The sequence below is a fragment of the Saimiri boliviensis genome, chromosome 14 (genome assembly GCF_048565385.1).
Source record: "Saimiri boliviensis isolate mSaiBol1 chromosome 14, mSaiBol1.pri, whole genome shotgun sequence".
Lineage (NCBI taxonomy): Eukaryota > Metazoa > Chordata > Mammalia > Primates > Cebidae > Saimiri > Saimiri boliviensis.
The window spans coordinates 6,299,023-6,317,294 of NC_133462.1; the positions used below are offsets into that span (position 1 = coordinate 6,299,023).

The 18,272-nt window shown below is 43.0% G+C and overlaps 1 protein-coding gene across 3 annotated transcripts in view; it reads right to left on the reverse strand.

Annotated features, from left to right (window-relative positions):
• Window positions 1–9,914, reverse strand: part of ZNF841 (zinc finger protein 841) — a 33,267-nt gene extending 23,353 nt beyond the window's left edge. For 2 of the 3 annotated variants that reach the window (XM_010332112.3, XM_074385999.1), the window contains exons 1-2: window positions 9,684–9,914; window positions 447–513 (exon numbers count right to left, since the gene is read on the reverse strand). The gene's annotated coding sequence lies outside the window, so the exon portion shown is untranslated. Of the gene's footprint in view, window positions 1–446; window positions 514–9,194; window positions 9,322–9,683 lie in introns of all 3 variants that reach the window. The other variant, XM_074386000.1, reaches the window with a different exon arrangement.
• Window positions 9,915–18,272: the final 8,358 nt, after the last annotated feature.

Genomic DNA, 18,272 nt, shown 5'->3' on the forward strand with positions numbered 1-18,272 from the left:
TCTATTCTAAATTAAAATTTACCAAATTTATACAAACACCTTTAGACTGTGTATGGTGCCATCTGTAGTCAAAATAAATGTAAAAATGTAAAGATGCAGTATTCAATCACAATTGCATAAAATTAACTGTAGTACATATTGAACTATTATAATAACTTCATAGCCACCTCCCATTGCTATTGTGGTGAGCTCAAGTATCTGCTAACATGCCCTGTGATGTTAATCATCTCCACGTGAACAGTCCATCTCACTAGTACACTGCAGATGGCAGTAAAAACTGACCTCCGTATTCCAGCACATTTTTCACTGTGTTTCGTGCAATACCATAAACTCTGAGTAACAACCCGGTACCCATCTCAAGTGCCACTAGTGATGCTGGAAGTGCTCTCAAGAAGTAGAAAAAGGTCATGACATTACAAGAACATGTTCAATTGCTTGATACATACCATGGATTGAGGTGTGCAACTGCAGCTGCCCGCCATTTCAAGATAAATGAATCCGGTGTAAGGACCACTGTAAAAGAGAAAATTCATGAGGCCGTCACTGCAGCTACACCAGTAGGCACTAAAACAATCCAATTTTTGCTAAATAACTTCTTTATCTCATTGAAAATGCAGCTTTTATACAGGTGCCAAATCACTATAATAAAAGCATACTTGTAGACTCTTAATATGATTTGAGAAAATGGGAAGTTATTTTACGACAACTTAAAGCAAAAGGAAGGTAAAGGAACTGAAGCTGGAGAATTTGATGCTAGCAAAACATGACTGATAATTTGAGAAGTTTGGCTTAAAAAATGCCAAGATAACTCCAACCAAGAGGTTGTAGATGGGGTCCCAAACCCATGAAGAAAATCATTAATGAGCCAGGCATGATTGCTCATGGAAGGCCAAGGTGGGGAGGCCACTGGAGGACAGGAGTTCCAAATCAGACTGGGCAACATGGCAAAACTCTGCCTCTACTAAAAATATAGAGAGGATCACTTCCGCCTGGAAGGCGGACATTACAGTGAGCTGAGGTCACACCACTGCACTCCAGCCTAGATGACAGAGCGAGACCCTGTCTCAAAAAAAAAAAAAAAAAAAAAAAAAAGTTATCTCCCAGTGGAGTAAAAAATCAAAAAACAAACAAAATCACTGAGGAGAAAGGACATCTGCCTGGACAGGTTTTTAATGTAAACAAAACTGCCCTATTCCCCCCATCGCCCCCAAAAAGCCACAATACAATTTATTAATAAAGAAGCGAAGGGCCAGGACTTACAGAAAGAAAACAAGGTAGGCAAATTCTACTGTTTTATGCAAACGTAGTCAGGTTAATGATCAGGACTGCCCTTATCAATAAAGCTAACTCCCGGGCTTTGAAGAAAATGGATAAACACCAATTGCCAGTCTTTTGGCTGTACAACAAGAGGTCCTGAACAATGAGAATAATTTTTCTAGATTTCCACTGAAGTTCTGTTCCTGAAGTCAAGAAGTACTCTGCCAGTAAGGGACTGCCTTTTATTAAAGTCCTTTGATATTGGACAATGCCCCTGGCCACCCACAATCCCATGAGCTCAACTCAGAAGGTGGCAGAATACAAAGTTCCTAATCTGGAGGACATAAAGATCTTGAAGGCTCATTATGCTACTGAAAGAACTGTTAATGCTATGGAAGTTCAAAACCACAACAGAGTGTTCGGGAGCAGTGGCTCACGCCTGTAATATCAGCACTTTGAGAAGCTGATGCGAGGCAGGCAGATCACTTGAGGTCAGGAGTTCAAGACTAGCCTGGCCAACACTATAAAACCCTGTTTCTACTAAAAATACAAAAATTAGCCGGGTGTGGTGGCAGGTGCCTGGAATCCCAGCTACTTGGGAGGCTGAGGCAAGAGAACCATTTGAACCCAGGAGGCTGAGGTTACAGTGAGTGGAGACTACGCCACTGCACTCCAGCCTGGGTGACAGGGTGAGGCTCCATCTCACCCTGTCAAAAAATAAAATAAAATATAAAAAAAAAATTAGCCGGGCGCGGTGGCTCAAGCCTGTAATCCCAGCACTTTGGGAGGCCGAGGCGGGTGGATCACGAGGTCGAGAGATCGAGACCATCCTGGTCAACATAGTGAAACCCCGTCTCTACTAAAAATACAAAAAACTAGCTGGGCGTGGTGGCGCGTGCCTGTAATCCCAGCTACTCAGGAGGCTGAGGCAGGAGAATTGCCTGAGCCCAGGAGGCGGAGGTTGCGGTGAGCCGAGATCGCGCCATTGCACTCCAGCCTGGGTAACAAGAGCGAAACTCCGTCTCAAAAAAAAAAAAAAAAAAAAAAAAAAAAAAAAAAAATTAGGCCGGGCGCAGCGGCTCAAGCCTGTAATCCCAGCACTTTGGGAGGCTGAGGCGGGTGGATCACAACGTCGAGAGATCGAGACCAACCTGGTCAACATGGTGAAACCCCGTCTCTACTAAAAATAAAAAAAAAATTACCTGGGCATGGTGGCGCGTGCCTGTAATCCCAGCTACTCAGGAGGCTGAGGCAGGAGAATTGCCTGAACCCAGGAGGCGGAGGTTGCGGTGAGCCGAGATGGCGCCATTGCACTCCAGCCTGGGTGACAAGAGCGAAACTCCATCTCAAAAAAAAAAAAAAAAAAAAAAAAATTAATGAAATAAAACAATAAAACCACAATACAGAGAATATGATAAAAGTAAGCAAGGATGCCGGGCGCGGTGGTTCAAGCCTGTAATCCCAGCACTTTGGGAGGCCGAGGCGGGTGGATCACGAGGTCGAGAGATCGAGACCATCCTGGTCAACATGGTGAAACCCCGTCTCTACTAAAAGTGCAAAAAATTAGCTGGGCATGGTGGCGCGTGCCTGTAATCCCAGCTACTCAAGAGGCTGAGGCAGGAGAATTGCCTGAACCCAGGAGGCGGAGGTTGCGGTGAGCCGAGATCGCGCCATTGCACTACAGCCTGGGTAACAAGAGTGAAACTCCGTCTCAAAAAAAAAAAAAAAAAAAAAGTAAGCAAGGATTTCATTATTGAAGACTCCATCATTGCTATTAAAAAAAAAAAGTTGTTGGCAGGTGGGGGGCTAGGAGAGGGAAAGCATTAGGAGAAATACCTAATGTAAATGAGAGGTTGATGGGTGCAGCAAACCACCATGGCACGTGTATACCTATGTAACAAACCTGTACATTCTGCACATGTATCCCAGAACTATAAGTATTAAAAAAAGAAAAAAGCTGTTAAAGCCATCAAGCTCAAAACAATGTATTTCTGCTGGAGAAAACTGTGTCCAGATGTTTTGCAAGACAGTTTTTACAACAAAGACAATCAAGAAAATCATGAAAAAGATTGGGATATGACATGAAAAAGAGGTGGAGGTAGAGGGATTCAAGATACGGGTCTCGGAGAAATTCAAGAGCTAACAGACACTATACTAAAGGAATTAATAGAAGACAACCTGATGAACATGAGTGCTTTAGCACCAGTACAAGTAGAGGAAGAAGATATAAAAAGCCAGAAAACAAGCTGACATTAGACAATCTGGAAGAAGAGTTTTGATTATTCAGGATAATAATTTCAGTGCTCTTCTATGATCTGGGCACTAAAACTAAAGCAAACACTAAAAGAATTGGTGCCACATAGAAACATTTTTAGGGAAATGAAATAGCAAAAATGTCAGACACAAATTATGATGTATTTCCATAAAGTTACACTGAGTATGCCCCCAACTCCTCCATCTCCTTCTCTCTTCTCCGTCTCTTCCACATCTTCCGCCCCTGAGACAGCAAGACCAGCCTCTCTTCCTCTTCCTACTCAGTCTACTGAATGTGAAGATGATCACAATGAAGACATCTGATGATCCATTTCCATTTAGTGAACAGCAAAGATATTTTCTCTTCTTCTTCTTCTTTTTTTTTTTTTTGAGACAGAGTCTCACTCTGTCGCCAGGCGCTAGGCTGGAGTGCAGTGGCACAATCTCGGCTCACTGCAACCTCCGCCTCCTGGTTTCCAGCAATTCTCCTGCCTCAGCCTCCCGAGTAGCTGGGATTACAGGCACACACTACCATGCCCAGTTAATTTTTGTATTTTTAGTAGAGACGGGGTTTCACCATGTTGGCCAGGATAGTCTCGATCTCTTGACCTTGTGATCCGCCCACCTCGGCCTCCCAAAGTGCTGGGACTACAGGCTTGAGCCACCGCGCCTGGCCGATATTTTCTCTTCTTTATGATTTTCCTTCTTTCTTTTTTTTTTTTTTTTTTGAGACGGAGTTTCGCTCTTGTTACCCAGGCTGGAGTGCAATGGCGCGATCTCGGCTCACCGCAACCTCCGCCTCCTGGGTTCAGGCAATTCTCCTGCCTCAGCCTCCTAAGTAGCTGGGATTACAGGCACGCACCACCACGCCCAGCTAGTTTTTTGTATTTTTTTTTTAGTAGAGACGGGGTTTCACCATGTTGACCAGGATGGTCTCGATCTCTCGACCTCGTGATCCACCCGCCTCGGCCTCCCAAAGTGCTGGGATTACAGGCTTGAGCCACCGCGCCCGGCCTGATTTTCCTTCTTTCTTTTCCTTTAAGACACAAGGTCTCATTGTACCACTGAGGCTTATGTACAGTGCAATTGCAACTGACCACAGCATCGAAATCCTTGGCTCATGCAAAACAATCCGCTTGCCTCTGCCTCTTAAGGAGCTAGGACTATAGGTGTGCACTATCATGTCTGGCTTTTTCTTTTTTCTTTCCTTTTTTTTTTTTTGTACAGACAGGGTCTCCTTGTGTTGACCAGTCTGATCTCAAACTCCTGGCCTCCAAGTGATCCTCCCACTTTAGCTTCTCAAAATCCTGGGATTATGGGTGTTAGTTACCAGGCAATTATGGTCATAATTTTCTTAATATTTTCTTTCATATAGCTTCCTTTAACAATACAGTATATAATACACATAACATATAAAATTTGTGTTAATAGACTATTAACAGTAAGGCTCAGGTTAACAGTAGGCTATTAGCGGTTAAGTTTTGAAGGAGTAAAATCTAAAAGCTATACCTGGATTTTTGACTATGTGGCTCATCACCCCTAACACCCACATTGTTCAAGGGTCAACTCTACACTGCAAGATAATGTTTCCTAAATACACTCTTCAGTCCTTATCAGGTGTGATTATGAGTGTCCCAATTAAACCCCTGCATGCAAATTTCAGTCTCAGTACCTCATGTCCCAGAGAACCTGAGCTAAGAAACTATGGCATTCTGGCCAGGCCCAGTGACTCATGCCTGTAATCCTAGTGCTTTGGGAGGCTGAGGTGGGAGGATTGCTTGAGGTCAGTTTAAGACCAGCCTGGGCAACATAGTGAGACTCTGTCTCTACAAAGAAATTAGCCAGGTATGGTGGTGCATACTTGCAGTCTTAGCTACCTGGGAGCCTGAGGCAGGAGGGTTGCTTGAGCCCAGGAGTTCAAACCTGCAGTGAGGTATCATCGCCCCACTGCATGCCATCACTGCAGCATGGGTAACAGTGTGACGCTGGTTGAAAGCAAAAAAGAAAGAAGAAAGGAAAGAAGGAAGGGAGGGATGGAGGGAGGAAGAAAGGAAAAGAAAAGAAAGAGAGAAAAAGAGAAAGAAAGACAAAAAAATGGAAGAACATACAAAGAAATGGAAAGCTATCCCATGTTCATGAATTATAAGAATATTTTAAAATTATTAAAATGTCCATACTACCAAAAGTGATTTACAAATTCAGCACAATCCCTATACCAAAACTCCAATGCTATTTTTCACAGATTAAAAAAAAACCTACAACTTTTATACAACCACAAAAAACTCCAAAGAGCCAAAGCAGTGTTGAGAAAGAACAAGGTAGAGGCATTATACTTTCTACTTTCAAACTATATCATAAAGGTACAGCATTCTAACAGTATAATACTGGCATAAAAACACACAGAGACCAAACACAAGAGAGCTCATAAATAAACATGCACATATATAATTAGCCTTTGACAAGGGCACCCAGAATATACAATGAGGAAAGGACAGGCTCATCAAAAAATCCTGTCAGGAAAACTGCATAGTCACATTCAAAAGAATATGAAATTGGACCCTTATCTCATACTATATGCAAAGATAAACTCAAAATGGATTAAAGACTTAAATATACGATCTAAAACTATAAAACTCTAGAAAATAGGGAAAAAAAGCTCTATTACATTGATCTTGGCAATGATTTTTTTTTTTTTTTGGATATGACACCAAAAGCCCAGGCAACAAATGGTGGGACTACATCACACTAAAAAGTGGGACTATGCCCAACTAAGAAGTTTGGCCAGTCGTGGTAGCTCATGCCTATAATCCCAGCACTTTGGGAGGCCAAGGCAGGCAGAGCACTTGAGGTCAGGAGTTTGAGACCTGACTGGCCAACATGGTGAGACCCCCAACTCTACTAAAAATAAAAATGAGCTGGGAGTGGTGGTTCACACCTGTAATCCTAGCTGCTGGGGGGTTGAAGCAGGAGAATCACTTGAATTCGGAAGGCACAGGTTGCAGTGAGCTGAGACCGTGCCACTATGCTCTAGCCTGGGCGACAAGTGAGACTCTGTCCGGTGGGCGTGTGGGTGGGGGGATGGGCAGGGGGTGGCAAAGCTCCTGCACAGCAAAGGAAACAATGAATTAAATGAAAAAGTAGTTTATAAGATAGAAATATGTATCTCCAAACCATATATTTCATAAGTGGTTAATACCCAAAATACACAAAAACTCCTACAACTCTATAGCAAAACACCCCAAATAATCTCAGTAAAAATGGGCAAAGAACCCGAACATTTTCCAAATAAGACATACAAATGACCAACAGGTATATAATAAAGTGCTCAAGATCACTAATCATCAGAGGAATGCTAATCAAACCCACCATAAGCTATCACCTCATACCTCTTAGGAACGCTATTATCAAAGAGGCAAGAGTTAACAAGTGTTAGCAATGATATGGAGGAAAATGAGCCCTTGTACACTGTTGCCGTGAGTGCAAATCAGTACAGCCATTATGAAAAACAGTATAGATGTTCTTCAAAATATTAAAGATAGAAAACAATGCAATCCAGGAATCCCATTTCTGTGTATATATCCAAAGGAAACAAAGGAAAGGAGTATCTTGAAGAGACAATCTAGGCCAGGCGTAGTAGTTCACACCTGTAATCCTAGTACTTTGAGAAGCTGAGGCAAGAAGATGGCTTGAGACCAGGAGTTAGAGACCATGCTGGACAACATAGCAGAGACAATGTATTTACTGAAAAAACAAAAACAAAAAAACCTTACAAAATATCTATCCCCATGATCACTACAGTATTATTCATAACACCCAAGATATGGAAACAACCCAGGTGCCCATCCATGAATAAATATATATGTGTGAATATATGTATTTATGTATGTGTACAGATATACAGAGAGTGTACATATATATAAAGAAATATTATTCAACCACAAAGAAAAGAAAATCCTGCTATTTGCAACAACATGGATGAAACTGAAAAAGACTGTGCTATCTGAAATAAGACAGACACAAAAAGACAGTTATCCTGTGATCTCACAAGTAGAATCTAAAAAAGTCCAATTCATAGTAACAGGGTAGAAGAGTTGTTGCTACGGGCTGCTGAGTGGGGAAAATGGAGAAATGTTGGTTAAAGTGTACAAATTCTCTGTTAGAAAATGAAGTTCTGAGGAATCTAATATACACCATGGTGACTATACTATATTGGACATCTTAACAGTTTGGAAAGTTTTTGAAAAATCTCATAAATTATGGGGTAAAGGTTTAAAAAAATGATGGCACTTAATATTCTGAAATGAATGACAACAGCTGATTACAGGATGCCACCAAATCTTATTTCTGGAATTAGCAACTATAGAAAAAAAGCAATTGAATAAAATTTATCTCAGGCTTCCAAAATAACAATGAATTAACTGTAAAGCAACTATAAAGAAAAAAGTAAATTCCTTACAAAAAAAAAAACACCAAAAAACAAAAAACACCAAGACTTCTAATGCTCCTTCGGAGACAAACCTTATAGGCCTGCTGTGGTGGCTCACACCTGTAATCACAGCACACTGAGAGGCTGAGGTGGAAAGACTACTTGAGGCAAGGAAGTAAAAGCTGCAGTAAGTCAAGATTATGCCACTGTTCTTCAGCCTGGGCGACAGAGAGAGAGACCCTATCCCCAAAACACAAAACAAAACAAAAACACCAAAGACTTATCTTGTAGTGACAGTCATTTTGGCCCACTGCTCTCCTCCTTTATCCTCTACTCCATCCTTGGAAAGTAGAGAGTAACCAAAAATAACTACCCTCTGGCTAAATAGGCATTCCAAATATCCTTTGAGGCAAATAAACACAAAATGCACAAGTCTTATAGAAAAACCTTCGGTAATTTTCATCCTTATGAGTACAATTTAAAGAAACATATTTAAATTAGAGTACAAAGCCTCAAATTAATATATTACAATCACCATCCACATCCAGTCAACTCAACGCTCATCTGGATGGGGTCCTCTCCCACTTCCTTCACTACTATGTGTTTCTCTCTCTCATTCTGCAAGTGTTTTTTTTTTTCTCCTTTTCTGTTTTTCACCCCCTTTTTTATTCCCTTTTATGTCTGTTCTGCCCAGTGCTTCCTAACTTAGGTCTCTTGCTGCTCCTTCTCCCCAATCTTTCCAATTGTCCCCAATCTCCAACTGAGCTCCCTCTCTCTGCCCTCCGGTGAAATTCCCTCTTCCCTGTTACATCTCCTTTGTCCCCACTCTCTAGCACTCCCAACTTCCTAGGCTTCCTCCCTGCTGTGGTTCTCTCTCTACTCTGCTTGTCACCCACTGCCCTCTCTGTCAGTCCCAGCACCACGTGGCTCTGTCAGCCGCGGCTCCAACTCTTTCATCTTCTCCTCCGTCTGGCCGCCCCTCTCTATTTTGCAGCCCTCATCTCCCTGAAGGTTCCCCCCTTATTTTCTAAATTTTCCCTAATTGCTTTCTCTCCCTGCTACTTTTTCCATCTGTTCTTTCACTCTTACTGTCTATTTGCAAATCCCTAATTTATCATCCATTCTGCCGTGTATTTATGCGTCTCCCTCATTCTTTTCTCCTCGGTTTTTCCTGTTGCTCCGTCGCTCCCCCTCTTTTCCTCTCCCGATCCCTCTCACCCACACATTCAGGAGGAAAGGGAAGGAATAAGATGCCCACCTCGCAGAAGAGCACACTTTCCAGTGGAGTGAAATTTGGGAAAGAAGAACACTGGATGTGACCAGACACTCTCAGGTCACCTCCCCCAACGCGGGGTCAGGGAAAGCAGTGGCCGTGGAGGGGAAGCCTGCGGAGCACAAGGACCCGGCGTGAGGAGGACACGAGGTGGTGGGGGACGGAGTCTCAGAACACGGAGGGTCTGCAGCATCCCAGGACCTGGGAGGAGAAGCGGCTCCTTCAGGAGCCGGGCGGCGGGCGATCCCCTGCGGGAGCCGGCAAGGGAGACGCTCGGGGGTCACGCGACGGGCGGGAATCCACCCTGCGAGTGAGGACTCGCCTTGGCCCGGGGCCCAGGCAGAGCTCAACGAGGGTTTTCAGCAGAAACACGACCTGAACGGGGTTGTCCACATGATCCGAACGCGGAAAGGCAGGGCGCGAGGAACAGCCTGAGAGATTTTAAACCGAAAGGGAGGCAATCGTCGGACTTACTTGGGACGAAGGGGCTGCTGCGGGTATTCGCGGTATTTTAAGGTCCGCAGCGATCCCCAGGTCGTGGGTATGGAGAATGGACTGCGAAGTGCATGTTTAATCCAGGTAGATGGAACGAAGTAAACGTTTAATCCGGGTTCACGGAGCGAAGCAAACGTTTAATCCAGGTAGACGAAAACACAGGCACAGCGACGAGGCCTTTCCCCGGCGCGATCTGCTTCCGGGTGTGCCGGAAACTAGGCGCGGAAAGAAAAGGCTGCGCGGCCTGGGGGCGGGACCTGGGCGGGGCCAGGCTGGGAAGGGGCGGGGCCGAAAGACCGGCCTGACTTGGGGAGGGGCCCTGAGACGGTGGTGGTAGGCCGGGGCGGTAGGGGGCGTAACTGGGTGGGGCTTGGCTGCGCCGAAAAGTGGGGAATAAAGCGGGGCCTCCGGGGCGGGGGGGGGCGGACCTGTTCTCCACTCTGCCTCTCACCCAGCAGGATTTGTTTTCTAGATTTGGGAATATTTATGACTATTCCTTGTCCTGTGAAGCAGCGTTGCTTCTTGCCCATTTTAAGTGAATGTTTCAGAATTTAAGCTTGAAGCTTAAAGTTACGGTCTCAATTATATTGAAAACTAAGATGATTTCTTCTTAACAAGTTCAACTGATTTAAGTCAAAACTGATTTTTGCGAGCCTGGTGGACTCCATCCAGTCTTACCAGAGCAGCTGAAGCTACTCAGTAGTCAGGGAACTAGGATCTCGATGGTGACTGGATCCAGGAACTCAGAAGACATTCTGTGCTAGACACAGAAAGACAAATACTTCATGCACTTACATGCGCAAAGTACAAATGTCAAATTCTGAGGGTCTATATTATGCCTGTCCCACCATTGTATTTTGGAAGCAGATAACTTCTCTGGCTTCACAGATTCAAAGCTGGGCAGAAATTTTGTCTCAGGATGAACCACACCTTGAGTCTCACCCATATGTGATTCACACAACATTTAGGTGTTTTTTGGGCTTAGAGTTCATGCTGATATGGATTAAGACTTTTCAGATGGGCCAGGCAAAGTAGCTTAGACCTGTAACCCCAGCACTTTAGGAGGCCAAGTCCGGCAGATTGCTTGAGCTCAGGAGTTCAAGACCAGCCTGGGCACATAACAAGACCCTTGTCTCTATAGAAGATAGAAAAATTAGCCAGGCTTACTGGCACACTCCTGTAGTCCCAGCTACATGGGTGGCTGGAATGGCAGGATCAGTTAAGGCCAGAGATTTGAGACCAGCCTGGGCAACAGAGCCAGACCCTGTCTCTACAAAATATTAAATTAGCCAGGCATGGTGGCCTGCATGTGTGATCCCATCTATTGGAAGGCTGAGGCAGAAGGATCACTTGAGCCCAGGAGGTCAAGATTGCAATGTCATGATTACGTCACAGCACTCCAGCCTGGGTGACAGAGAGAGACCCTGTCTCAATAAATAAATGATTTTTATTCAGATGGAAATGGAAGGGATCTTGCATGTAAGAAGGACATAAAGTTGGCTGGGCACTTTATGTCCTATGTGGCTCATGCCTGTAATCCCAGCACTTTGGGAGTCTGAGGTGGGCAGATCATCTGAGGTCAGGAGTTCGAGACCGGCCACGACCAACATGGTGAAACCCTGTCTCTACTAAAAATACAGTATTAGTCAGGCATGGTGGCACGCGCCTGTAATCCCAGCTGCTGGGGAGGCTGAGGCAGGAGAATCGCTTGAACCCAGGAGGCAGAGGTTGCAGTGAGCCAAGAGCCAATGCACTACAGCCTGGGCGACAGAGTGAAACTCTGGCTCAAAAAAAAAAAAGGACATAAAGTTTAGGAGTCCAGAATGCAAAGTGTTATGAGCAGAGTCATGTCTCCAAAAAATCATATCTTGAAGTCCTAACACCCAATACCTCAGAATATAACTGTATTTGGATAGAGGGCATTTAAAGGAGTGATTAAGTTAAAATAATCTTGTAAAATTGGGCTCCAATCCAATGTGACTGATTTGTAAGAAGAGGAGATTCGACTGGGCAAAGTGGCTCACCCCTGTAAATCCCCACATTTTGGGAGGCCAAGGTGGGCAGATCTCTTGAATCTGGGAGTTCCAGCCCAGCCTGGGCAATATGGTGGGCCCTATCTCTACAAAAAATATGAAAATTATCTGGGCATAGTGACCTGCACCTGTACTCCCAGCTACTGAGGATGCTGAGGTGGGAGACTTGCTTGAGCCTGGGAGGCAGAGGTTGTAGTGAGCCAAAGTCACACCACTGCACTCCAGCCTGGGAGCCAGAGTGAGACTTTTGTCTCAACAAATAAACAAATAAATAAAAGATAACGCCAAGGTAGCAGGGACCTAACTTGCATCCTTCTGTTAGGTGTTTGATGAAAAATTGAAGCAGAAAGTTTATGAGCTATGTACATTATCTGCACAGAAGGGCTATATGTCCTGGGCCATAAAGAAAAACAGATTTACAGTTCATCTGCTTCCTCTTTTTTGTTTATGTGTCCTGGACCATCAAGAAAGGCAGATTTCTTTAAAAAACAACTTATTTTTGTTTGTTTTTGTTTTGAGACAGTCTTGCTCTGTCACCCAGGCTGGAGTGCAGTGATGTGATCAGGCTCACTGCAACCTTCACCACCCAAGTTCAAGTGATTCTTCTGCCTCACAATCCAGAGAAGCTGGGATTACAAGTACCCACCACCACGCCCAACTAATTAAAAAAATTTTTTTTTAATTTTTTTTAATTTTAGTAGAGACAGGATTTTACCATGTTGCCCAGGGTGGTCTCGAGTGCCTCAGCTCAGGCAATCTGACCGCCTTGGCCTCCCAGAGTGCTAGGATTAGAGGCATAAGCCACCTGGAAGGGCAGATTTATAGCTTATTTGCTTTATCTCTTTGCTTTCCCTGATCCTGCCAGCCTGACTCCTCTTCCCTAATTAGGCCTCCACAGACTTGACCATAAAAGTGCATTTTTCTCAACCTCCTATGCTATCCCTAGACTCCTAGTTTTACCACATATAAACCAGGATCCTATTTCCCAGCATGTAAACTTTGTGAGACAATAACTGATGTAGCATAGTACCTTCTTTCTCTTCTTCAAAACTACTAAAACAGCCAGGTTGCCTGAATGAAAAACCAAAGGTTCTTGGTCTCAAGGCCAAGGAAATCAAGGACACAGAGGCACACCCAGAGTGAGACTGCAGCAGGAGTTTAACAGGCTAAAGAAAAAAACAGCTCTGTCATAGGGAGGGGTCCTGTATGGGTTGCCAAGCTGTAGTAAAATGTAAGGTTTTTATAAACATTTTTGGCCAGGTGTGGTGGCTCATGCCTGTAATCTCAACACTTCGGGAGGCTGAGGCGGGCAGATTACCTGAGGTTAGGAGTTCAAGATTAGTCTGACCAACATGGAGAAACCCCGTCTCTACTAAAAAGACAAAGTTAGTTCAATTCATTCACTTCAGAGGACAGTTATAACAGAAAAAAAAAAAAAAAATTAGCCGGGCATGGTGACACATGCCTGTAATCCCAGCTATTTGGGAGGCCTGTAGTCCCAGCTACTCTCCATCAGGAGAATGGCTTGAACTCAGGAGGCAGAGGTTGCAGTGAGCCGAGATCTTGCCATTGCATTCCAGCCTGGGTAACAAGAGTGAAACTCTGGTTAAAAAACAAACAGGCCGGGCGCGGTGGCTCAAGCCTGTAATCCCAGCACTTTGGGAGGCCGAGGCCGGTGGATCACGAGGTCAAGAGATCGAGACCATCCTGGTCAACATGGTGAAACCCCGTCTCTACTAAAAATACAAAAAATTAGCTGGGCATGGTGGCGCGTGCCTATAATCCCAGCTACTCAGGAGGCTGAGGCAGGAGAATTGCCTGAGCCCAGGAGGCGGAGGTTGCGGTGAGCTGAGATCGCGCCATTGCACTCCAGCCTGGGTAACAAGAGTGAAACTCCGTCTCAAAAACAAACAAACAAACAAACAAACAAACAAACAAAACCGGAAGTGAGTAAGGAGCCCATGGCTGGCTAGATTCAGACCAAACCAGCACGGGGAGGTCCTTGAAGATGGTATGCCCATTAGAGATAAAAATTGTTTTTAATATAACCCTGTATGATTATTAGCTCATTAAAGCTCATGCATATGGACTGCAGTATTATGTATGTACTTAAAATTTTAAGATGGGGGTGATGCACAAGTGCACAGGGGCCAAAGTAACTATGCAACCAACCTAGCAATCAAAAGGCAGATGCTGGATAGTGATTAGGCACCTTGAAAAGAGAAAAATATATAAAAAGATCCAAAATACACAAAACAGACTCGCTTCATTTCTCAGAGATCAGCCCACTCTCCCCTCTCTTAAGAGTGTTTCAGTGCTTAATAAACATTTTCTGCTTCGTTATTTGTGTGTGTCACGTCCAATTCTTTGTTCGTGGCACCAAGAACCTAAGATTTCACATCTGCTACTAACATTATAAGGTGTCAAAATTTGGCATAAAAGTGGCAAAAGTATAAAGCCAGCCCAAAACAGAATGATCTTTGCTTCAGTAATTTTTCATAAATTATACATTAATATTGGTTTAATTAAAATAGCTGAATCTTGCATTAGTTACTAAAATAAGGATGTATTTAATCTCAAGCTTCTTACATAGGTAAACCCTTGAAGTTCGTAGGCTATTAAACGGTTGACAGAAAATAAATGTAATTGTCCAATGGGGTCACCTTGTCCACTGCCTAGACAGAGCCAAATTATCAAGACAGGGAAACTGCAGTAGAGAAAGAGTAATTTACACAGAGCTGGCCGGGCGCGGTGGCTCAAGCCTGTAATCTTAGCACTTTGGGAGGCCGAGGCGGGTGGATCACGAGGTCAAGAGATCGAGACCATCCTGGTCAACATGGTGAAACCCCGTCTCTACTAAAAATACAAAAATTAGCTGGGCATGGTGGTGCACGCCTGTAGTCCCAGCTACTCGGGAGGCTGAGGCAGGAGAATTGCTTGAACTCAGGAGACAGAGGTTGTGGTGAGCCAAGAACGCACCATTGCACTCCAGCCTGGGTAACAAGAGTGAAACTCCGTCTCAAAAAAAAAAAAAAAAAAAAATTTACACAGAGCTGACTGTGCAGAAGACAAGAGTTTTATATTTTATTTTATTTTATTTTGAGATTAAAAATTATGCCTGCCTAATTTTTTTTTGTATTTTAAGTAAAGAAGGGGTTTCAACATGTTGGCCAGGATGATCTCGATCTCTTGACCTTGTGTTCCACCCACCAGTATTGTGGTCCTTCCAAAGTGCTGAGATTACAGGTATGAGCCACCACACCTGGCCAAGAGTTTTATTATTATTCAAATAAGTCTCCCTGGAAATTTAGGAATCAGAGTTTTTTCTTTTGTTTTGTTTTGTTTTTGAGATGGAGTCTTGCTCTGTCACTAGGCTGGAGTGCTGTCACGTGATCTCAGCTCACTGCAACCTCCACCTCCCAGGTTCAAGTGATTTTCCTGCCTCAGCCTCCCAAGTAGCTGGGATTACAGCGGGCACGTGACAACATGCCTGACTAATTTTTGTATTTTTAGTAGAGATGGCATTTCACTATGTGGGTCAGGCTGGTCTCAAACTCCTGACCTGATGAACTGCCTAACTCGGCCTCCCAAAGTGCTGGGATTGCAGGCATGAGCCACCATGCCTGGCCTAGGGATCAGAGTTTTTAAGGATAATTTGGTGGGTAGTGGGCCAGAGGGTCAGGAATTGTCGTTGGTAGGGTCAGAGATGAAATCATAGAAAGCTGAACTTCTTTTATCTTACGCTGAGTCAGTTCCTGGGTGGGGGATATGAGACCAGATTAGCCAGTTCATTGATCTGTGTGGTGCCTGCTGATCCATCGACTGCAGGGTCTGCAAAATATCTCAAGCATGTATCTTACATTTCGTAATAGTGATGTTATTCTCAGGAGCAATCTGGGGAGATTGAGAATCTTGCAGCCTCCTGCTGCATGACTCTTAAACCATAATTTCTAATATTGTGGTTAAATTTATTGGTCCTACACAGGTAGTCTACTCCCCAATAGGCAAGGGGGTTTGTTTTGGGAATGGCCTGTTATCATCTTAATTTCAGGGATAACATACTCCTTCCTTCCACAGATAGTTCTGGCCTACATCCAGGAATTATCAAAGACAGCTTGGAGGTTAGAAGCAAGATGAAGTCAGTTAGGTCAACTCTCTTTCAATGTCTCAGTTATAATCTTGCAATGGTGGTTTCATAATTTAAATAACTATTGCAGTTTGCATAAATAATCTAGGTAAACTATTAAAATAATTAGGTAAATACAATGGTATAAATACTTGTAGACAAACATAATTTAAAATCTAAAATTATATTAAATAATATATATTTATTAGTTGGGTATTTTCCAATAAAAATGTTGTAGAAAAACATTTTTTCTTAAAGAAAAAGTGTGTCCGTGTTAAAAGGTGAATAATTTTTGTCTAATTCAAAGCTTATCTAAGACTGGGGGCAGTGGCCCACATCAGTAATCCCAGCACTTTGGGAGACCAAGGCAGGTGGATCACCTGAGGTCAGGAGTTTGAGACAAGTCTGACCAATATGGTGAAACCGCATCTCTACAAAAATTAAAAAAGCAGCTGGGTGTGGTAGTGCAGGCCTATAATCCCAGCTACTTGGAGGCTGAAGCAAAAGAATTCCTTGAACCCAGGAGGTGGAAGCTACAGTGAGCTGAGATCATGCCACCACACTCCAGCCTGGGCAAGAGTGAGACTCCATCTCAGGGGGGGAAAAAAAAAAGCTCGCCTAAAGGTTATGTATAAAATAAGATAAAAGGAACGAGGAAACAAGAGAGATGTAAAGAAAGGTATAGAAATAAAGAGGTATTTTTGGGCCAGGTGTGGTGGCTCATGCCTGAAATCCCAGCACTTTGGGAGGCCAAGGTGTGCAGATTACTTGAAGTAAGGAGTTCCAAGACCAATCTGACCAATACAGTGAAACATTAGCTCTACTAAAAACACAAAAAGTAACCGGGCATATGGACATATGCCTGTAATTCCAGCTACTCTGGAAACTGGCATTAGAATGGAGAAAAAATTTTCAGGACTTTCATGGAGAGCTGAAATGTTCACGACTATCAAACAAAACAGGCGTTAACTGTATGGGCTGAACTGATAGAAGATTAAAGTAATCTTATTGACATTTTTGCTTAAAATGTTACTGTCCTTTGTTTTGTTTTTCAGAGTCAAGGAAATTTTTCTTTTGAGCTATTGATAGCATTTAACAATTGAGGAAATTTTACCCCTGTGATGAAAATGTGGAGCATATTTGTTTCTCTCTACCTGATTTCTCCAAAATTTGGAAATTATTTGTGAATATTCTTAACTTATATCAATGTAATAATTGGCATAAGTGCCAGAAGAATGTTTTCTTTTGCAATAGGACACCACCAGAGAAACTGGTCATTTTACCAAGGCTTTAACCGGAGCAGAGTGCTAATAAAACTTGACATAGATCCAATAAAAAGCCTCTCAGTAAAACTGACCTCGTATCTTGTGAACCCAGTCCCTGTACAAGGTTCCTAACCTGTGGCAAGTGAAGAATGTCACTTTCTGATAGACCCAGGAGCCTCAAGTTATCTTGGGACCTCAAGAGGGAAGGAATTTACCCATCTCATAGGTATTTGCTAGTACAAAGTCATTGCTGGGATCTGTTTTTAAAAGTATTATTTGAGATTTCTTCCATGGAACAAAGTTTCATCAAAGCAAATTTTAAAATCCTATATGAAAAATAAGTATTCTTATTGCACTTTATACATATAATCAGACCAAGTATAATAAAGTAAATTTGTCCTATGCTGATTGGCTTTTAGTAAAAATGGGAAACTGAAGAAAGAATTATGTTTCAAAAACTACAGTACACCTGTGATAGATTCTGGTCTTGCCTAATATTTTTCCATTTTTTATTATTTTCTAAAGTTTGGACTCAATTCTCATTTTTCCTGGCTACAGGTCTCCAAAGTGATGTTTTCAGTTTTTCTCTTATTTTTCTTCATTGTTTCCATTTTTCGTAATTTAAAATCACTGAAAACTGAGCTACATTTTCTTAAAGCCCTGCAAACTGAAGCTAGAAGCTAGAGAACGTAAAATTAAGAAGAAAATAACAGCAATCTATTTACATGCATAAGGCACTTTCATACCTGCCTACATGGACTTCAGAGTAATATGGTCTGTAAGTTTTCCAGGATTTTCTTTTTATGTTTGGGTTTTTTCCTCCCCCCTCCCCTCATTTTGTTTTTGTAGGCCGTGAGACTTTCCTACCTTTCTGGGCCAAACCAATGTGCATCTAACATATTAACGAATGTCTCCAAAAAATGTCCATAACCAAGCTACGCCCTGACCACCTACATATTGCCAGGAACTCGTGGAGCTGTGCTATGGCCGCGAGCATCCCTAACTTTGGCAAAATAAACCTGCCAAATAGACTGAAAAAAAGAAGTAATCTTCAAAGAAAATAAAAATATCCGAAGGGAAAAACGGCGGGGGGGGAGGAGGGGAGGTGTTACATAATAAAAATCTCAATTTGCAAAGATGATTT